The following is a 19,684-nucleotide window of genomic DNA, read 5'->3' as shown; positions in this document are numbered from 1 at the left end:
AATATGGTAAGCTGTCCTGGAGTTATGGATTCAAAGACCCCGGGAACTTACTGTTTTGTTTTTTAAATTGTTGATGTAAGGCACTTCATGCAGCTCCCCCCCCCCACCACATTTGAAAAATGCTTGTCAATCCCCCTGTTTTTCTGGGTGCATCACCAAGCTGTAAAAAATATCCTTAAAAAGCCCTTGCAGGGCATTATGGGGCACTCTTTTAAGGAGCAGTGATTAATAAATGTGCAGCTTCTGCCTCTTATTTTTTTGTTCTTTTTACTTTGGCTGTTCTGTGCAGCTTCAGTCCCTGAGTCTTTACAAGCCCCAGAAATCCCATATCCAGGGCCGTACTCATTTATTTAGGGAACCCCAGGCTTTTTTCTATTTTAGGGGAGGGGCGCGCTGTGTACAACCTCCTCAAGCCTCTGAAGATTCACTAAAACTACTTCCACATTCATTGCAATGGTATGGTTTTTCCCCAGTGTGTGTTTGTTGATGTCTTTGTAGGTCTGATAAAGTGAGTAAAACTCTTCATACATTCACTGGAATTGAATGACTTTACCCCCTGTGTGTGTTCGCTGATGAATCCTAAGCTTTGAGGCCTCACTAAAACTACTTCCACATTCATTGCAATGGTATGGTTTTTCCCCAGTGTGTGTTCGCAGATGTGTTTTGAGATTTGTTAATTGACTAAAGCACTTCACACATTCACTGCACTTGAATGGTTTTTCCCCAGTGTGTGTTCGCTGATGATTCCTTAATGCTGAAGAGTGACTAAAACTACTGCCACATTCACAGCAATGGTATGGTTTTTCCCCTGTATGTGTTCGCTGATGATTTTTTAGATATACTCTCTGACTGAAGCGCTTCACACACTCACTGCACTTAAATGGCTTTTCCCCTGTGTGTGTCCGCTGATGATTCCTTAAAGTTGAGTGACGACTAAAACTACTTCCACATTCACGGCACTCATATGATTTTTTCCCTGTGTGTGTTTGCTGATGTTTCTGCAGGTCTGGTAACCGACTAAAGCTCTTCCCACATTCACTGCACATAAATGGTTTTTCCCCTGTGTGTGTTCGCTGATGCTCTTTTAGGTGTGCTGATTGAATAAAGCTCTTCATACATTCACCACAACTGAATGGCTTTTCCCCAGTGTGTGTTCGCTGATGAATCCTTAATGATGAAGAGTCACTAAAACCACTGCCACATTCCCTACAATGATATGGTATGTCCCCATTATGTGTTTGCAGATGTCTTTGTAGCTGTGTTAACCAACTAAAGCCCTTTACACATTCTTTGCAGTGGTATGGTTTGAACCCTGTGTGTGTTCGTTGATGTCTTAGAAGATATGATAACTGACTAAAGCTCTTCACACATTCACTGCACTTAAAGGGCTTTTCCCCCGTGTGTGTTCTCTGATGACTTTGTAGCAGTGATAACCAAATAAAGCACTTTCCACATTCACTGCACTTGAAAGGTTTTTCCCGTATGTGTGTTTGCTGATGAATCCTGAGATTTGAGAAATCACTAAAACTGTTTCCACATTCATTGCACTCATATGGTTTTTCTCCAGTGTGCATTCGTTGATGTTTTTTTAGGGTTGATAATCGGCTAAACCTCTTCACTCATTCACTGCACTTGAATGGCTTTTCCCCAGTGTGAGTTCGTTGATGATTCCTTAATGCCGAAGAGTTAATAAAACCACTGCTACATTCACTACAATTATATGGTTTTTCCCCTGTGTGTGTTCGCAGGTGAATCCTGAGATTTGAAGAATGACTAAAACTACTTCGACATTCATTGCAATGGTATGTTTTTTCCCCAGTGTGTGTTCGCAGATGTCTTTGGAGGTTTGCTGAGTGACTAAAGCACTTTGAACATTCACTGCACTTGAATGGTTTTTCCCGTGTGTGTTCGTTGATGCACTTTTAGATATACTGATTGACTAAAGCTCTTCCCACATTCACTGCACTTGAATGTTTTTTCTCCTGTGTGAGTTTGTTGATGGCACATTAATAGAGATGAGAAACTAAAGCTCTCAACAAATGTGTAGGATTTGTTTTTTTGGGCTAGTGTCTGTGGTTCGGGTATATATTTGTCTACATCCCAAGACTGTGCATCCTCAAGGGCCAACATGGCTGATAAAGAACTTGTGTTATTCTAACATGACCTGTAAGTGTGTGGTATTTTGCATGTTTGATTTCTGATTTAACAATAACATGCTTTAGCCATTAACTGCTTTCCCCACTCATAATATGCATACGGTTTCTTTGTACGCAATTGTGCCTTTAGATTGGAATATGGTTATGCACGCTTGTGGGTAAAGATTAATCTTTCTTCTGGCCAGTGCAATTTGGGACAGTCCGTTGTATTGCAGATAACAGATCTCTTCTTTACCCGTCAGTTGTCTGGCTCGACTCCATTGCGCTTTTCTCTGGTTCCTGTGGTTTGGCCACAAAGAGTTTACAATACGCCTAGAGCACTGAAAGATGGCCTGTTATTGCTTTAGAAAACAAAGCACGGCTGTAACCATATCATACCAGTCCCATTATCAAAGCTGGTATTGGACACCTGTTTATAAAGGAGGTCATTTATTGTTGTTGCCTTAATTTTCTAGCGGTAATTTCTTGGTCTAGTGGTATGAAGGTGCACAACTCTGACTCTAACATCCCCTGAGCTGCCCTTGATTGCTTCATCCAGGATCTGTCAGTTTATGTGCAGGTTCCTCTGTCGCAGACTGCGTTGATGTTTTCCTGAATACCGGAGCTCATTGTTTGTGACTGATTTTTGCAGATTTGCAGTTTTATCTTCGTTATTCATAATAATTTTAAGCATTCAAGGCTTGCTTTCTGCTGGATGTGAAGAGATTTAAAAATATTAAAAGGAATCATAATGGAATGTGATTATGCGACATAATGGTTGTAAAAAAACATCTCTACTTTAACGTCTTGAAACATAATAAGGAATATTTCACCATACACAGATATTTAACTAAACGTTCTATTGAATACATCACATCTTATGAACTTTTGAAAAGGAGGTGATTAACCATTGTTCACAGAGTAACTTAGTAAAGAAAGGGTGCTCATTGAGCACCCAGGTGCTAAAGGTTCAGCTTAAGGTAGATGCACAATGACAAGATTTCACTGTGCCAAAGCCCGCTGTGTACTGCGCGTGAGCCTACCTGCACGCCGCCTGGGGTCCCGACCTGCTTAAGCCTTGCTTGGGGACTTGAGTGTCTTCATCTTTGCCGACCAGGAGTTGCCGCCTGCTTACAACTGTACCAGCTGTCTCCTCCCCCCGCCGTAGCTCTCGAACACCGGGACTGCCGCAGAGCGAGGGAGTAGAGACTACAGCCCCCAGAAGCCTCCGCGACTGGCCCGGAAGTCGCGTTGAGGCTTAGCGCCCGGAGGCACCGTTAAAGGGGCTGGCCTTGTGGCGGAGCGGGTGTCACTGTGCCAAAGCCCGCTGTGTACTGCGCGTGAGCCTACCTGCACGCCGCCTGGGGTCCCGACCTGCTTAAGCCTTGCTTGGGGACTTGAGTGTCTTCATCTTTGCCGACCGGAGTTGCCGCCTGCTTACAACTGTACCAGCTGTCTCCTCCCCCCGCCGCAGCCCTCGAACACCGGGACTGCCGCAGAGCGAGGGAGTAGAGACTACAGCCCCCAGAAGCCTCCGCGACTGGCCCGGAAGTCGCGTTGAGGCTTAGCGCCTGGAGGCACCGTTAAAGGGGCTGGCCTTCCCGCGTCGCGGGACCGCGCGCGGGGCCGTGCCCGGGGCTAAGCCCGGGCAAAGGGCGGGCCCTCTGTGGCCCTCAGAGGCCCAAGGAGCCTGGGCTGGGCCACAAATCCCGGTCGATTCTACTACGTGCTAATATTCACTCTTGTAACCGACCGAACACAGCTCCCCGTCAATAGCGGGTATGGAGCCTAAACCCAAGGATAAGACTATGGTTAAAAAAACGCCAATTCACACACGCTCGGTTACAAGGAACACTGCTACAGTAAAAACTCCACTACCATCTCTAACTGCAATTGACCGCATGCTACAACAGACAATCGTGGTAGTAGCTAACGCCATTCAAAATACTGAGAGACGTTTATCTTTACCACCCAGTGATTGCGTAATCTTACAGTCATCACAAACTGAAGATCTCACTGTAGATAACACAAATAATATAAATTTAACATCACTCTCAAATGATTCCATATTAATGCAATCTTATACAGGTCTCCCTGGGGCTGAGTTAATTCAAGTGGAAGGCCATCTCACAGACCCTGCGGTGTTTAAAGATAGGGAAAGTCGACTGTCTCTAACTCCTAACTTGATACCCAACGGTACACCGGTTGGGGCTTTGGGGCCGAGTAATGTGCTCAATGCCAGTGCGGTATTGATTCCCTGTGATATCGAAGATTTCATCCCTTCAGCCGACCAACTTAACAACAGTCACGCAGACAGCACAACCGACCATGGCTCTGTCCACTGTAGACCTAGACGCACACGCAATAGGAAATTATTGGCCCCAAGTAGGGTGTATGTGAAACTAAGGGGCAGGAAAAAGAAGGTAACATCACCATTATTAGACCAGGCGAACGGTGGTGAGCCGTCACCACCACAGCCAAGATTAAATGTAGGACTAAGGGATAACTTTAACCCAACTGCTCGTAATGGGGAGTCCTTAATGTGTCACTTTAGGGATGCCATGAATCTCCTTATTGCCCCCCTAACTGACAAACTGGAGTTGATCTGTAAAAAAAGTGGAAAACTTGGAGAAATTGGGCCTCGCCAAGTTAGAAATCCTCGAACATCTGGGTACACAAGTTATACCAAGTTCTTTGCACGCACCCCCCAGGAACGAGGACAATTCGACCACTAGCAACACAATAAAAATACCGGGTATACCCACCAGAAATGTGGCCTCCGTGGCAGTCACTGGCAAGCTCGGCCACCCTAAAACCAATAGTTCTGATAATGCTAAAAGAGGGCCTAATGGGGCCAGAGGAAGTGAGGCAATGGGCTATGTGTCAGCAAACGGGAACCCTACAGCAAGCAGGTACTATAACAATACTATACCCGCTGTGATCAATCTCCCGCCAGAAAGCAGACCATTTGTGGCAATTCTTGCCAATGTCCCGAAACTTAAACCCTCTCAATTTGAAAATACCGAGACATTAAAAAACAAAGTTCTGTACTGGCTTGCTCACAACTGCGGATTCCCCCTAAGAGGGGCAAGTCAAATCCTCTCAACCCAAAGGGTAGGGTGGGTGGGACCTAGTAAAAAGGAAATAAGTGGGGATTGTGTAATCATAAATTATAAGACCACTGAATGGGCAAGGGACTCTATCTTGAATGCACCGATCCCATCAGATAATGATTATAATACCACCTTGTTCCCCCTGGACTACTTTTATAGGAACCAGGTGGGATTTAAAATTCCTGTGCAGAACTTTAAACATCCCAGAGCAACACAAATGTCTCACCTGCCTGTACAGCAGGCACCAGTACAACTAGTTGAGCACCCAAGGATCACTTATGACTATGGCACCCATTATGTACCACAGCAATTACCGAACCTAATCAGAACACCAAACCCCAATTATTTTAACAACCCAAACGTATCTGGGCCAGGAATTGGCGGTTATGACCAATATGCAGTTCCAACAGCTAACAGGTTCAAGATATTTAACTCTCTAGATGAGAATGATTGACTAGGGGGTACTCATGCTGTTAAGCCACCTGACACTGAGGCCCCCGGGTCGATGGTCACTGCCTTAGCAAACTTAAATGACTCAACCCTGACAGATGTAATTATATGCACTGGCGATAACCAACTGGAAATCCCTTTAACACCTTTAACCACAACTATCACTGACCCATCACATGTAACTTTAGAAGAGAACCTAAGGGCCATTACTTGGAACATAGCAGGGATAGCTTCTAAGGTAACTACTCCCATCTGGGATGATTTCATTAAACAGGGCTTCGACATAATCTGTCTGCAAGAAACCTGGCACACGGATGAAATACATGTCGAAGGATACACCTCTTTTAATGTGAAGGCGGTGGCATCCCAGGCTGGCAGAGCCAAGGGAGGATTAGTGACCTTGGTATCTACCGCATTGACGGAGTTTAGTGTTAGCCATCATGTAGTAGTTGAGGAGCATGCTTCCGTTTTGCGCATGGCCCATAGTAGATGTAGAGATTTAATAGTAATACATTTCTACAATAACATTGTGGGGCCCAAACGGGGAACGATTATTTTTGACATAGAGCGGGCCATTGATGTGACTTTATCAAGAACACCTAAATCAGCCGCAATCCTATGGGTAGGAGACTTTAATATTAAAACATGTAATTATGCTCTTAAGGGGGCCTGTGGCCACAGGGAAGAGTACTCAGGAAGGGATACTAGTGTACATAACCATTTCCCACATAACAACTATTGCAGCGCATTAAACAACCTCTTAGCCAAATATGACCTGGATCTCTTAGAATGTAACAAGAACAAAAACAATGTTATGTGCCCAACATTCCATGGAAGAAACAATCAATCATTTATTGATCACATTATGATATCTTGTTGCGTAGTTTACTCTAATGTGTGGGTAATCGAACAATCAGTAAGTGATCATAATAGCGTAACTGTGGATCTATTGGGATGGGGGCCCAAAAGGAATGTCTATAGTCAACCAATCCATGACATCGCGGCTGAAAGACCAAATGGGATGAGGGTGAAATGGATAAAAGTTGACCCAACTCATTTTGTAGCCAATGTAATCTGGAAATGTAGCAGTGAGGTTGAGTACTGTCTGTCTTCTAATACATGCCCGCGAACCCTGTTATCCAATTTTCTAAACATTACAAAAATGATTGAGAAATCTTTGTTACACAGTAATAGGAAACTAAGGAAGGTCAAGGCTGTGTGGTTTGATGAACATTGTGCCCAGTCACTAAAAAAGCTAAAAAAATCATTAGATGCCATACCAAGAGATGCTAGTAAAATCAGGGAAGAGCGGCTCAACTACAAAACTGCACTTTCAACTAGGAAGAAGGAATTGCAGGACGAGGCATGGGCAAAACTAGACTTGGCTGCAGATACAAAAGATCACAAACTTTTTTGGGAGACTGTAAACAGCCCGTTTCTGAAGAACGATAACATTCCAGAACTAACTTCGCACGTCAGTTGCCGGGCCTGGATAGCACATTTTACTGGGATTTTTCACTCTGATTTTATTTCTGATTTTACTTCCGATTTTAACCCTGACGTTTTAACTATAACTACTGACGTTGCTATCTGTTTTAAATGGGAGAAAATATTGTTTACTGTGACACTGAGTGAGGTGATTGAGGCGATTGAGAACAGCAAGGGGGGAAAAGCCCCTGGGCCCGATGGGGTTCCCGTGGATTTTTATAAATTTGAGATCACCCTATGGGCCCCCATTCCGACCCGTTATTTTAATGCTGCAATTGAAGATAAGTTACCGACCTCATGGGGACAATCAATCATAGTGCCACTATTTAAAAAGGGTTCCAGGGCAGAAGCACGAAATTATCGCCCAATTTCACTTTTGGACTCGTCGTTAAAGATTCTGAGTCGCGTTCTCCTGGTGAGATTAGAAACCTGGGTAGAAGACAACAATATCCTCTCACCTATCCAGTATGGGTTTCGAAGGGGCCTAGGAACTATGGAGCAGTGCGTGAACCTGGAACTTATTATCGGCAAGTACACGAAAGCCAAGGAAGGGAATCTGTTTATGTGCTTTGCCGATTTAAGTTCCGCATTCGATCTGGTGGAACACGCGCTGCTCTGGCCAATACTTCTTGCCATGGGCGCACCTGTAGAAATCATTCACCTTCTGGCCAGAATGTATAGTAATCTTTCAAGTAAGGTTAGATTTGGTACAGATGGCGAATGTACCCCCTTTTTTAAAATTGGAAGAGGAATCCGACAAGGGTGTGTGCTAGCCCCACTTTTATTCTCCCTTTTTATTAATGATGTTGATCAATTTTTACGTGAATCTAATGCCGATGCACCGATAATTAATGGAAAGCAAATACCCGTCCTTTTATACGCGGACGACGCGGTCCTGATTTCCAGGACCGCGAAAGGACTGCAAAAGTTAATTGACAGGTTCTATATTTTTACTCAGGGTAGAAAGCTTAAAATTAACAAAGGTAAGACGATGACTATGACCTGTGGAAAGAAAATGAGGAAAAATAAGGCATTCTTTCTAGATGGGGAAAAACTTGAGGCCGTCCGGAATTTTTGTTATTTAGGCATCACCTTTTCAGGAGATGGGAGATGGGCCAATGAACAATCATGTGTGGATCTGAAAATGATCAGAAATGTAAATTGCATTTTCAGATTTGCATCAAAACTCGGGGGTCGCAGAATTCGTGAGATGATTTCCATCTACAATTCAAGGTGTATGGCCTCTGCCCTGTATGGAGCAGGGATATGGGGTCATAACCCCCAAATTGCACTGTCCATCCAGAGGGAGGAGAACAAGTACTTAAAACGATTATTATGCCTCCCTGCTGCGGCCTCTAGCGAGATTACACACAGAGAGCTTGGCCTAAACTACGTTACAGATTTGATTGCATTGCGTCCCCTGTCCCTATGGCAATCTATATGGGCCAAGGATGAAACAAGGTTCACAAAGGAAGTAATTGTGGATTGTATTAAACTTGATCGTCACTCCAATATTCCCTGGCTCAAACATATACAATTTTGGTACAAGACCCTCTTTTCCCAGGACATTTTTAAAGACACCTTAACAGAGTCAATTTTAACAAAGCGTGACCTTAAATCCACTTACCTGGTCCATGTAAAAGGGACTAGAATGAATAAGTATGCAATGCAAAGTACGTTTAACTTATATATGGAATATAATCTTAGTACAGGTCTATCCTCTTATCTTATATTTGTTAGTATTAATTCCCACCGATTTGTCCTTGCGCGTCTGAGGCTTGGAATAGTTCACCACTTAGTGGCTTTTCCCATTGCAAAAAAACCTGGGACATGTCCGTGTCCATGTGATGGAAAATCCAAACAGAGCACTTGCCACTTTTTACTATTCTGCAATTTTTATACTGGTTTTAGAAAGTTTTACTTGAAGCAACTGTTTCTTAATTATAATATGTGCAATACAAGAGCCGCGATGCAACTGATGTTTAATCTAGCTTCTCCAGACGTGTGTTATTATGTGGCCACCTACATTTTAAAATGTATGTCATCAAGGAAATCAATTATAATATGATTTTTATAATATCAATGCGTACTACTTTATGTGCAATTTACCGCCTGAGTTAAACTGTTTACATATGTATTTATTTGCTATGCACTTTATATTGCATATTTGCACCTGCCGAAAGTACCATATGTATACGATAGGATTGGTATTTTGCACTTTACATTAGCATTTTTGCACAAACTTTTCTTCTTTTCTTACTATAATAGTTGCTGTTACAATGTTTATAGTGACTATATAGCCTTTTCTTGTACTCAAATGAGATATGTTTTGTATAATAATATAACGAAAATGGGTTTGGTGTATAGATATTGATATAATTTAAATTGTTTCATCATTTTTAAACCTACATAAATGTGAATCTGAAATTGTATTTATGTATGTTGCTATATGGTTGTACTCGTACAAACCGAATAAAGCATTTTGAAACGACAAGATTTCATTTAAACAACAGACTGTGAAAAAAAAGAGAGGGGTCGAGCTGGGCTGCTGTTATCAGTAACTCTTCAGGATGTTTATAACAAAGGTAACTCTCCAGGAAGTATATAAAAAAGTAAATCCATTCACACACATTCTCAATGCTTTCCTGGTCACATTGTATCGGCTCAAATGCAAACTCCTGTCTTACCTTGCTGTTCATTAAGTCACCTTTGACACTTCTAACAGCTTCCCTGCTTTAAGCATTTCTGTTTTTTCCTCACCTGGAAGATTGGAAAATTGTTGTGAGTTGAGGTGTGTTTCCTATTGTTATAACATAAGTCCAGCTCCCTAAAACCAGTGCAGTTTACAGGCCCTGGTTCCAGCTCTGAAAGATATCTTAAAAAAGCAAGTATTTAGTTCTTCCTAAAGTTGATACATTTCTGTAAGATGCAGCTACTTCCAGCTCTTTTTTGGAAAACAGAACAAGGGGTACAATGTAATGCCCATCCTTTACATTATACACACAGATAAAGCAAATTAGTACACTTTAATATTCAAAGATTGCAGTCATTTAGTCCTTATAGAGAATCCATCTCAACCAATAACGTACCTGACATATCCCCACAACATATGTACAGATTAATCTTTTTCCCCTTTTTCTACTTTTACATGGTATCCGACTTAATGTTGTCCATTTGGGGCGTAGGAGGAAGTGCTATTATGTAACTGAATGGGCATTTGGTAATGGAGGAGGAAGTGTCAGTTATCCACAGGTGATGCAGCATTTCTACCTTTCCATATTTCTTATATTCAAGTTTAACTTATTAACTGACCTCAGCTCCCCTACTTCCCTATGTCGGCGCACTCATTCTGGAGGGTTCAGCAGAAGTCAGATATCAGCCTGATAGTCAAGGAGCCATGGTTGTCAGTGCGGGGATTAAAAGTTGTATTTCAAGAGCTCGCCCGGGAAGTACAAACAGAGGAGGTGCACAGATAAGTGCTTATGAGGTACAAACAAAGGAAGTGCACAGGTAGGCACTTGTGAGGTATAAACAGAAGAGGTGAACAGGTGTGTTCCTCTTTGGGTCTGCCTCCATCTGAACAGGGTGAGGTATTTGTGTACACTGTATCCTATTCCTGAAGCCTCACAAGGGCACTTGCTGCGTGAGTGTTACCACTTTAACCCTTTACTTGAGGGGAGCAGAGCCTCAGGAAACAGAACACCTGGAGGTTGGCTGCCTCGAGGGGGAGATCCAGGTATCAAACAATATGAAGACAAAAGCATCCAATGAAATACTCTCAGGCGTTCCAAGAAGAGATTGGAGGGTTCATTCACTATCAGCCCACTCCCTTGAACTCAGATCCTATTTCAGCACCTCTGGGACTACAGTTGCTTCTAGGCCTCTATCCTACAATGCTGGTACTTGCTCTTTCTACAACACTTGTTTCAGTCAGGTACTAAATTTGAATTTCTTGGATAGATTATTGCCTCAAAACATGACGGATATCCCCATTCGCCTTATTACAAAGATATTATGCACTTTTAATAGCGCAGACAGGATATCTGTCACATTTGAGGGAGAGGTGTGGCGCAGAGGCCAGAGTGGCTGACTCCGGAGCACAAGGCTCATGGTTCGATCACCAGTGGCAGCTCCGCTCAGCATCCTGTGACTCTAGGCAATAGCTCATTTGATCTCCCCGATGGTCCCCCCCAGCGCCTGGATACTGGGTTGATAAGTTGCGCATAACAAATATGGGATTATTATTATTGTTTTTGTGATGGCGTAACAGATCTGCTGAAATATAAATCAGGCCCTTTATGTACATTGTGTCTTTACAGTGTTGGAAAGTTTCAGTTTCAGTAAAGACACTGTATCATTTCACCACTGCTGTGACTTGCAGTCAAAATGCCGTTACCCGGGGTGTGGCCAAGATGGCGACTGAGTAGGACGTGCCTACTCGTCGCTCTGACCCCTGACCTGGGATCTTGCTGCACAGCAGCCCCCAGCGGATCCCTACATAGCGTTCCGGACCCTGCTCCGATCCAGTGCAAGTCCGCAGAGTCTGATCCCTGGAAGTGGTGAGGCACCAGTGTCTTGCGCTGACAGATGGCGCTTTGATTGGCGCTGCGCAGTCCGCGGCCTAATTGGCGGCCGCGGCGGGAGGAGTGCATGATGGCCACACGCCAAGTGACGGAGCCCAGCTAGACTCACCCTCCCCTCCCCCTCTCGGAAGAACCTGAGCAGTGCTGTTTGGCCCAATGGAGAGAGGCGGTGACCCCGCTGGCAGCAGGAGGTGCGGGTGTGTTTCCGCGCAGCACTGGTAACGGAAGGTGGTGGCAGCGCGACCTTCCATCTGGGGCTGCAGAGAGAGGCTGTGCCATAGGCGGAGGGAGGTGAGACCACCCTTGGCAGCTGCGGAGACCCGGGCGTCTTCAGACTGCTGTATGCCTCCCCCCTTGCGGCACTTGGAGGTGCGGGGGCCGGGTGGACTTGGGCCAGGGCCCGCGCACGCTTGTCGGAGGCCTCATGATGGCAGTGACCAGGCCGCACGTCTGACCCCCTGGAGACGCTCTTCCACCGACCAGGATTGGTGCTTCTCCCAATCCCCCGTGGAACCCTTGACCGCTATCACAGGGAGGGGCTTGTGTTGGCCAAGAAGCGGCATTGACCAGTGCACCACGGGACATCACCACAGCTGCAGTCCTGAAGCCTGAGAGGGACGCTGGGGGAGCACGCCTCGCAGCCTCCGGTGCGCAACCAGAGAAGAAGTGCCACGGCGGGCGGAGCCGTGGCGTGGTTTTGGGGAGAGGCTGCACCAGGGTGCCGTGCGTCGGAACCTGTACACCACGCCATAGCTTTTCAGTCCCCTGGGAACACGACTGGAAGTGGAGACAGCTCGGGCAGCTTGGAGGGGAGCTTCCGTGGTCTCTGGTGCTTTGACTTCTCTTACTATATCCAGCACCGCTTCCAAATTGCAAATGTCAAGGCGCCCGCCGCATTACTATGGCCACCAACAAATCCAGGAAAGATCGATCAGTAAAGGACCTTCTCCTTAAATCTTAGGCTGGAGGGGCTGAAGCATCGACAGCGCATGGGGGCCCCTCGGTGGGACATGGACAGGCCGATCCAGATGGGCCGGTCACCCGCAGCGTCCCTAAATCTCTTTCCGCCCTCACAAGTGATTTCCATACCATGAAAAAAGATTTAACCGCTGAGATCCGGAGGGACATTGACTCGGTGGGAGAGAGAGTTGATGAATTGGAGCCGCAAACAGTCGCTCGAGACGAAAAAGTGGTGCAGCTTCAGCAGGAGGTCCTGCGTCTCCAGGACCAGCAACTGGATCTCCAGGCCCATGCTGAGGATCTGGAGAACCGTTCCTGCCGGAGCAACATCCAAATCCGGGCATTTCCTCAGGGGATGGAGGGGCAGGACTTTGAGGCCTTTGTAGTGGAACTGTTTCATCATATCCTGGGAGATTCCCCGAAGCAACGGATCAAACTAGACTGGACACACCGCGTGGGTCCTAAGAGACCGGCGACTGCCCCCCTCCTGACATACTGACATGCGTGCATGACTTTCAGCTCAAAGAACGCCTCCTGCGGGAGGCATGGGCCAAACACCCCATAGACTTTCGCTCCTGCAGGCCCCTGCTATTCCAAGATCTGGCAGCCTCAACCTTGCAGGAACAATGGGAGTTCCGGCCCGTCACGGCGTTCCTGCGCTCCAAAGACATCTCTTACTCCTGGGGCCACCTGTTCTGGCTCATTTTCAAGTGGATGGACAGGCTCCGCCAGGCCCATTCTTTTTCGAGAGGACTCGTTGCTCCTTCACCTGCCAGACGGCGACTGGGATACTCTGGAGAGGGAAGCCCCCAATGGACGCCAGAAAAGTACAGCAAGATGGCAACGAGTTGGGAACTCCCCATTGCATCTTCGCCTGGACCCTGAGGCAATGGCTAAAGAACACACGGCGGTGCTGAACTCAGGGGACTCAACTACCACAGACTGAAGAAGACCGGCTATGGTAATGATAGCTGTAATTCATATGAGATCCATATAGATTTAACTGGCAGGGCCCTCTGCATGGTGGGGGTGGCGGGAGCTCCTGTTATCCATCTCACGACTCTCCATGGGGCGGACGGCCCAGGACTTCTAAGGACTTTGTACATTGCTGTTTTTAGTTGTATGCTCTTTGTTAGTGGTTTTCGGGTTCATTCCTCCTTCCTCAGATAGGGTTGATGGTATTTGCATTCTGGAACAGTTGTTATTAGCACACCTTGGGTCCCCTCCCATGACAAAAGGCGGGCAGTCCTGTCCTTCCTTGAACACTCGGGTGCTCACACTTTGCCTGCTACAGGAAACGCACCTTCTACCCACTGACACTCATAGACTGAGATCCAGGGCCTTCCCATTTCAGCTGTTCTCCTCTCACACCACTAAGACAGCCGGATTGGCAATACTGGTCTCCGCTAAGTTTCCGGGCCAGGTGGGCAACAAACAGGCCGAGATCAAAGGTAGACTCCCGGCGCACACTTTCACGTTGGGCACACATATCCTCACAGTAGCTACGGTGTATGTTCCTAATGAAGGCCAAGAGGGGTTCATTCGGAAGGTGGTCCATGAGATGACTTGCCTCCCAGACATGACTTTGCTATTGGGGGGGACTTGAATTTGGCCTTTGATGGCGCAGTAGACCGATCAGGGCAGTGGTGGGGGCAGACAGGGTCCCTTTCTGACCATGGGAGACAGCTGTTGGCGGAGGCTGGGCTCACAGATGTCTGGCAACTGCGACATCCAGGGTTCAGGGAATACATCTTTTACTCGCATCCCCATAAGACATATGCCAGGATTGACTACATGCGCACCTCTGACTTGTTGGTGCAGCAGACGCGAGAAGTGGAGATCCTTCCCTGCCCCTTATCTGTGGATATCCCTGACCTTGCGCCACCTTTGACCCTCCCGTAGCTTCTGGCGCCTATGTGAGATGATGCTACAATGCCCCTCGGTGGTACAGCAAATCCATAAATGTATTACCAACTACCTGGACCTTAATGATTCCTCAACCATCTCCACGACGACTCTTTGGGAGGCTATAAAAGCGGTGGTCAGGGGGGGATTTTTGGGCATCGCTGCGGCAGACAATAAGGATAGGAGGGAGAAAATGGAGTGGCTATCCGGGGAGGTTGCCGAATTGGAGCGAATCCATCAACGTACAGGAGCACCCAGAGTCGGGAAGCAGCTTAAGACGGCCAGGGCACAGTTGGCAGGATTGGATATCGAAAGGGCTGAATACTCTGCCCTCTGCCTGAAGCATGCATTTTACCTAGGGGGGGATAGGTGTGGGAAGCTCCTTGCTAACCGGTTACGTGCACAGCGACAGGCGTCTTGCATCACTGAGATTCTGGATCGACATGGACGAGAATATAACACGGATCACGGGATGCGTTCCAGCAATTCTATGAGACTCTGTACGCGGCTCAGACTCTACCCACGGACAGCCCGGCCCAATACCTGAAGAGGGTCCCCACGGCTAAACTCCTACTGAGTCAGGCGGAGGAGCTTGAAGCTCCCATTAGGGTGGAGGAGGTTATTTCTGCCATCTCTCACTTAAAACTCCATAAATCACCAGGCCCGGACAGATACTCCTCTGTCTTCTAGAAAAAGTTCTGCGCGGTGCTACTCCCACTGTTGGTGCGGGTCTATAACTCGATCCGGCCGCCCCTGCAGCCTCCCTCCCATCTTCTATGCTGGAGGCGCTGATTACGGTAATACCCAAACCGGGTGAAGATAGGTGTTTGTTTGGTTCCTTTCGCCCTATATCCCTTCTTAACGTATAATTAAAAATCTTTACTGGGATTTTGGCGCAGAGATTTTCTCTATTAACGAGGTCTATTAACCTCATTAATAGACCCAGATCAATCCAGGTTCGTTCCCGGACGTCAGTGCTCTGCTAATACCAAACGGCTCCTGCAATTGGTGGACAGATCTGAGCGCTTTCCTGCAGAGCGGATGATTTTCTCTGTCGACGCCGAGAAGGTGTTCGACAGGGTCCACTGGCCGTACCTCAAGGCGACTCTGCTTCACTTTGGTCTCCCTAACCGTGTTTAGGTTTTTGGGAGCTAAGCAAACCCTACGGCCACAGTGCGGGTGAATGGGACTTCCTTGTTGGCTTTTCCCATATGAAGGGGAACATGGCAGGGTTGCCCTTTGTCACGGCTTTTGTCCGCCCTGTATATGGAACCCATGGCCCAAAGAGTTCGGGACAACCCCAGCATCAACGGGGCACATTTCGGGGGGTCGGAACACAAACTCTACCTTTATGCCGATGATGTAGTAGCCACGCTAGAACATCCTAGGGAGTCCCTGCCCGCACTATTGGCTGAACTGGATAGGTTCGCACTAGCATCAGGCTTCAAGATTAATGTTCGCAAGTCACAGGCGCTAGATCTCTCCTTGGAGCCTGAGACTTTAGGGCTGCTGCAGTGATCCTATCCGGTCCAGTGGGCACGTGGCTCAATCCCTTATTTAGGTTTGCAAGTCTCAGCCACAATACAGGCCACCAATGAATCGAACTACACGGCAATGCTGCAACAGGTCCGAGACTACCTCCGGAAATGAAGACCACACTCGCTATCATGGCTAGGCCGCATAGCAGTGGTAAAAATGGTGATACTACCCCAAATTCTCTATTTGTTCCATACACTCCCACTGGTACCCCCGACAGGAGTTATATGTTCACTGCAGAAGGACATAGAGTTTTTTATTTGGCGGGACCAATGGGCTCGGCTACGCAGGAAACTCACTTACAGAGATCCTGTCGAGGGGTGCCTGAGGGTACTGGCGGGCAGCCCAAATGAGAGCTCTAGGTGAGTGGTCTCGCCCGGAGTCTGAGAAGCATTGGTTATTTATGGATAGGTCCCTCGCTAGACAGCCTCTGTGTGGGGGTGGTCACTTTCTCGCATGTGGCCGGAGGCCTCGGAATCTATATCTATCCAAGGTGACCCATCCTCCCCTATTGGCCTGGGATAAGGTCGCTGCCTCTAGAGGACTTACGACCTTTCCGTCTCCGCCTATAGTCCATAACACTGACTTCACACCGGGTCTGGATGCCGAGAGGTTCAGTCACTCGACTAAGGGAACTTGCCATTTTGTTGGTCACCTGTTTGATCTCTCGGGCCTCGATCTTTTACGGATCTTAGCAAAGAGCAGGATATACCGGAAACGAAGCTTTACTGCTATCTACAGGTCTGGCACTGGGTGCTCGGTGGGGATGTGCAGGGAGGCGCGGAGAGACACCTCACTTCGTTTGAGACCGTTTGACCTTGGACTTAAATAAGTTTGCCAAACCCACCCCTGGCAATGGGAAGACTCTGGGTCAGCTACACTGGGAAGAAGAGTTAGGCAGAACCATGACGCAGAATGGCATGATATCTTCTATAGGGCTCGGCATACGGCCCGCAACGTGGTCTCCACCGAGTCAGCCACGAAAGTAGCCACCTATTGGTACCTGACCCCTGTTCGACTCCATAGAGGTAACCCTTCCCGCAGCCCGCAATGTTGGAGAGCCTGTGGCTCGCTGGGTACCCTTACTCATTTACTATGGGATTGTCCTTCCCTAGGGACGTATTGGCAGCAGATCCTTGATGACGTGAACTCCCATTTTGACACCCAGATCTGCAGCTTTCCAGATTATGTCCTCCTGGGCCTTCCCTATGCCATTACGTCCCCCCTTAAATCTCGGAGGGGCAAACAGATGGCACTAGCCCTGGGGACAGCAGTAAAAAATATACTAGCCCACTGGGATACTACTATGGTCCCAACTCGACTGGGTGGCTCCATAGACAGTGGAACATATTGGGGTTAGAGAAGATCTCTCTTGCACTGACACATCCCGGGGCCTCTTTTCATGACCTGTGGGAGGGATTTTCTTTATCTGTTGTTGTTATCGTATTTCTTGCCAAATGTAACAACTTTATTGCCCGATTGCATTCCGATGAACATAGATCATGTTGGCTTGTTCGTTGAATCTCCTGTCTTGAAACTCAATAAAAGAAATTTAAACAAAAAATGCTGTTACCCAAGTTGGGGGGATGCATGGACCTTTGTTACAGAAGTGAACAGATTTCAGGAACTACTTTGGTCCACACTGCTTGTGAATACTATATGGACAATAGAAACTTCTGGTATAGCAGGGGCCTGGTAATGGTATCACTAAAAACACTACCTGACCAATTGGAGGTGATGCATAATGTGATTTGCCGATCGCGGACTGATGCCTTCGTCTTTTGCTGTTAAAGAATGAGCCCTGATGAAGTTACAGATTAGGATGAAATTTTGTGAGGAAAGTAGTTTCTTATATGGTGTGGTTGTGCAACCTCGACATGCAATAAAGGCACAATTGTAGCTTGTAGTAGTCAGGCTTTATCAAAGAAACAAGTGTAAAGCATTAAAAAGTACAAAAACAGCTGAATAAAAAGAAAACACGATAAAAACCCAATACCAATATATAAAAATAAATACTATTTTTTAAAGTTTTATGTTTGAAATTTGTTTTTATTTATTTTACACCACAATCCACATGACATTGTAGAGCAATACATGGTCATATTGGTACATGGGATAGTTACATATGTTTACAACCAGTTTAGAAGAATACAAATTGATATTGCCGAAGGTCTATGAGAGTCCCTCTATGTCATTGCATAGAAGTCTGAAATCGTTAAATGAGTCTCTACCGGCAAGCCAGTACGGATAATTCTCAGCATTTTCGCCTACACCATGAATTCAGCAAAACATATCATGATTAATCAAAACTATCAGGACCCATTACATTTATATCAACCTAACAAAAACTTACTCAACCTTCCCTCCCCGCACGCTCGGTAATAAGTATCTATAGTAGCATCTTCACATTTCTATATCTGAATTCGTGTGCATCTTGGTTCCACAGTCTGTCTTAAATGTACTGTACAACCCTGCTAAATTATATAATATAGCCCACGGATATTGTAAGGAGCCCATGTGTCCCGTATCAGTGGTCGGAGCCCCCAGTCGATAGTAACATAGTAACATTACGCCTTAGTAGGATAATATATCTATCGCAGCATATTCCTCCATCATTGCATTCCAGCTCAACGTAATCGGTGTTTTCCTTAGGCCTCTATATTCCTCTCTTTCGCCCCCTCTGCCTTACCTTATCTTATCACTTCTGTATGCCAGTCCTGTAGGGACGGGGCCCTAGTGGCTTTCCATCATGTGGTTATGGCTCTTTTAGCTAGAAGGAGCGCAAGCTTAGAAAACCGAGAGGTGAGATCACCCTTCTTGTCACGGGGCCCTATTCCCAGTATGCAGTATTCCAAGGTGTCGTTATGGCACACCGGGGCTATATCCACCAGTATTTTGCATACTGTCATCCAGTAGTGTCCCAGTCGGGGGCAGGCCCATACCATGGCCAGGCATCATTTGCCCCAGGAAACATAGTGCTCAATCTGCGTGGGGTTAAATAAGTTCTGTGTAGCAACATCAATTGAATAAATTTAAATTTAGGATTACGAGACAACTTTTTGGGGTATCCCAATATAGTGTCTCATTCCGAGACTGTAAATTCACAGCCTACGTCCTCTTCCCACCTGTCGTAATGTGATCGTCGTCTCAGTCCGAATTCCATGAGTCAGCCATTTTGTCAGGCGTGCCCCATTTCGCATTAGGTATTCCATGGTAAGTAGTGTATTCATGGTCGGTTCAGTGTCCTCTGGTGACCATGTAGTGTGTATATATATCTGGATATATGTGCGTGTAGTAGGAACAGTCTATCGGGGGCACCATGTACGTGCACAAATGGTCATTTGTCATTAATACACCCTCCGAAAAGAACTCTCCTATCGTGGTGATGCCCACTCCTGTCCATGCTTGTAGAGCACAGTTAGTTGTCAGTCCCGATCGTGTAGGGACACCCAGCAGCGGAATAGTGGGGCCATACTGTGTCATCCATCTAGTGTATCTCACTGCACTCCTCCAG

General features: G+C 46.5%; 1 pseudogene; it reads right to left on the bottom strand.

Moving 5' to 3' along the window:
* Positions 1-530: 530 nt before the first annotated feature.
* Positions 531-12,020, bottom strand: LOC144803589 (uncharacterized; annotated as a pseudogene).
* Between the last annotated feature and the right edge of the window lie 7,664 nt (positions 12,021-19,684).

The sequence above is a fragment of the Lissotriton helveticus genome, chromosome 1_2, assembly GCF_964261635.1.
Source record: "Lissotriton helveticus chromosome 1_2, aLisHel1.1, whole genome shotgun sequence".
Taxonomy (NCBI): domain Eukaryota; kingdom Metazoa; phylum Chordata; class Amphibia; order Caudata; family Salamandridae; genus Lissotriton; species Lissotriton helveticus.
This window is presented reverse-complemented; position numbering and strand designations above follow the sequence as displayed.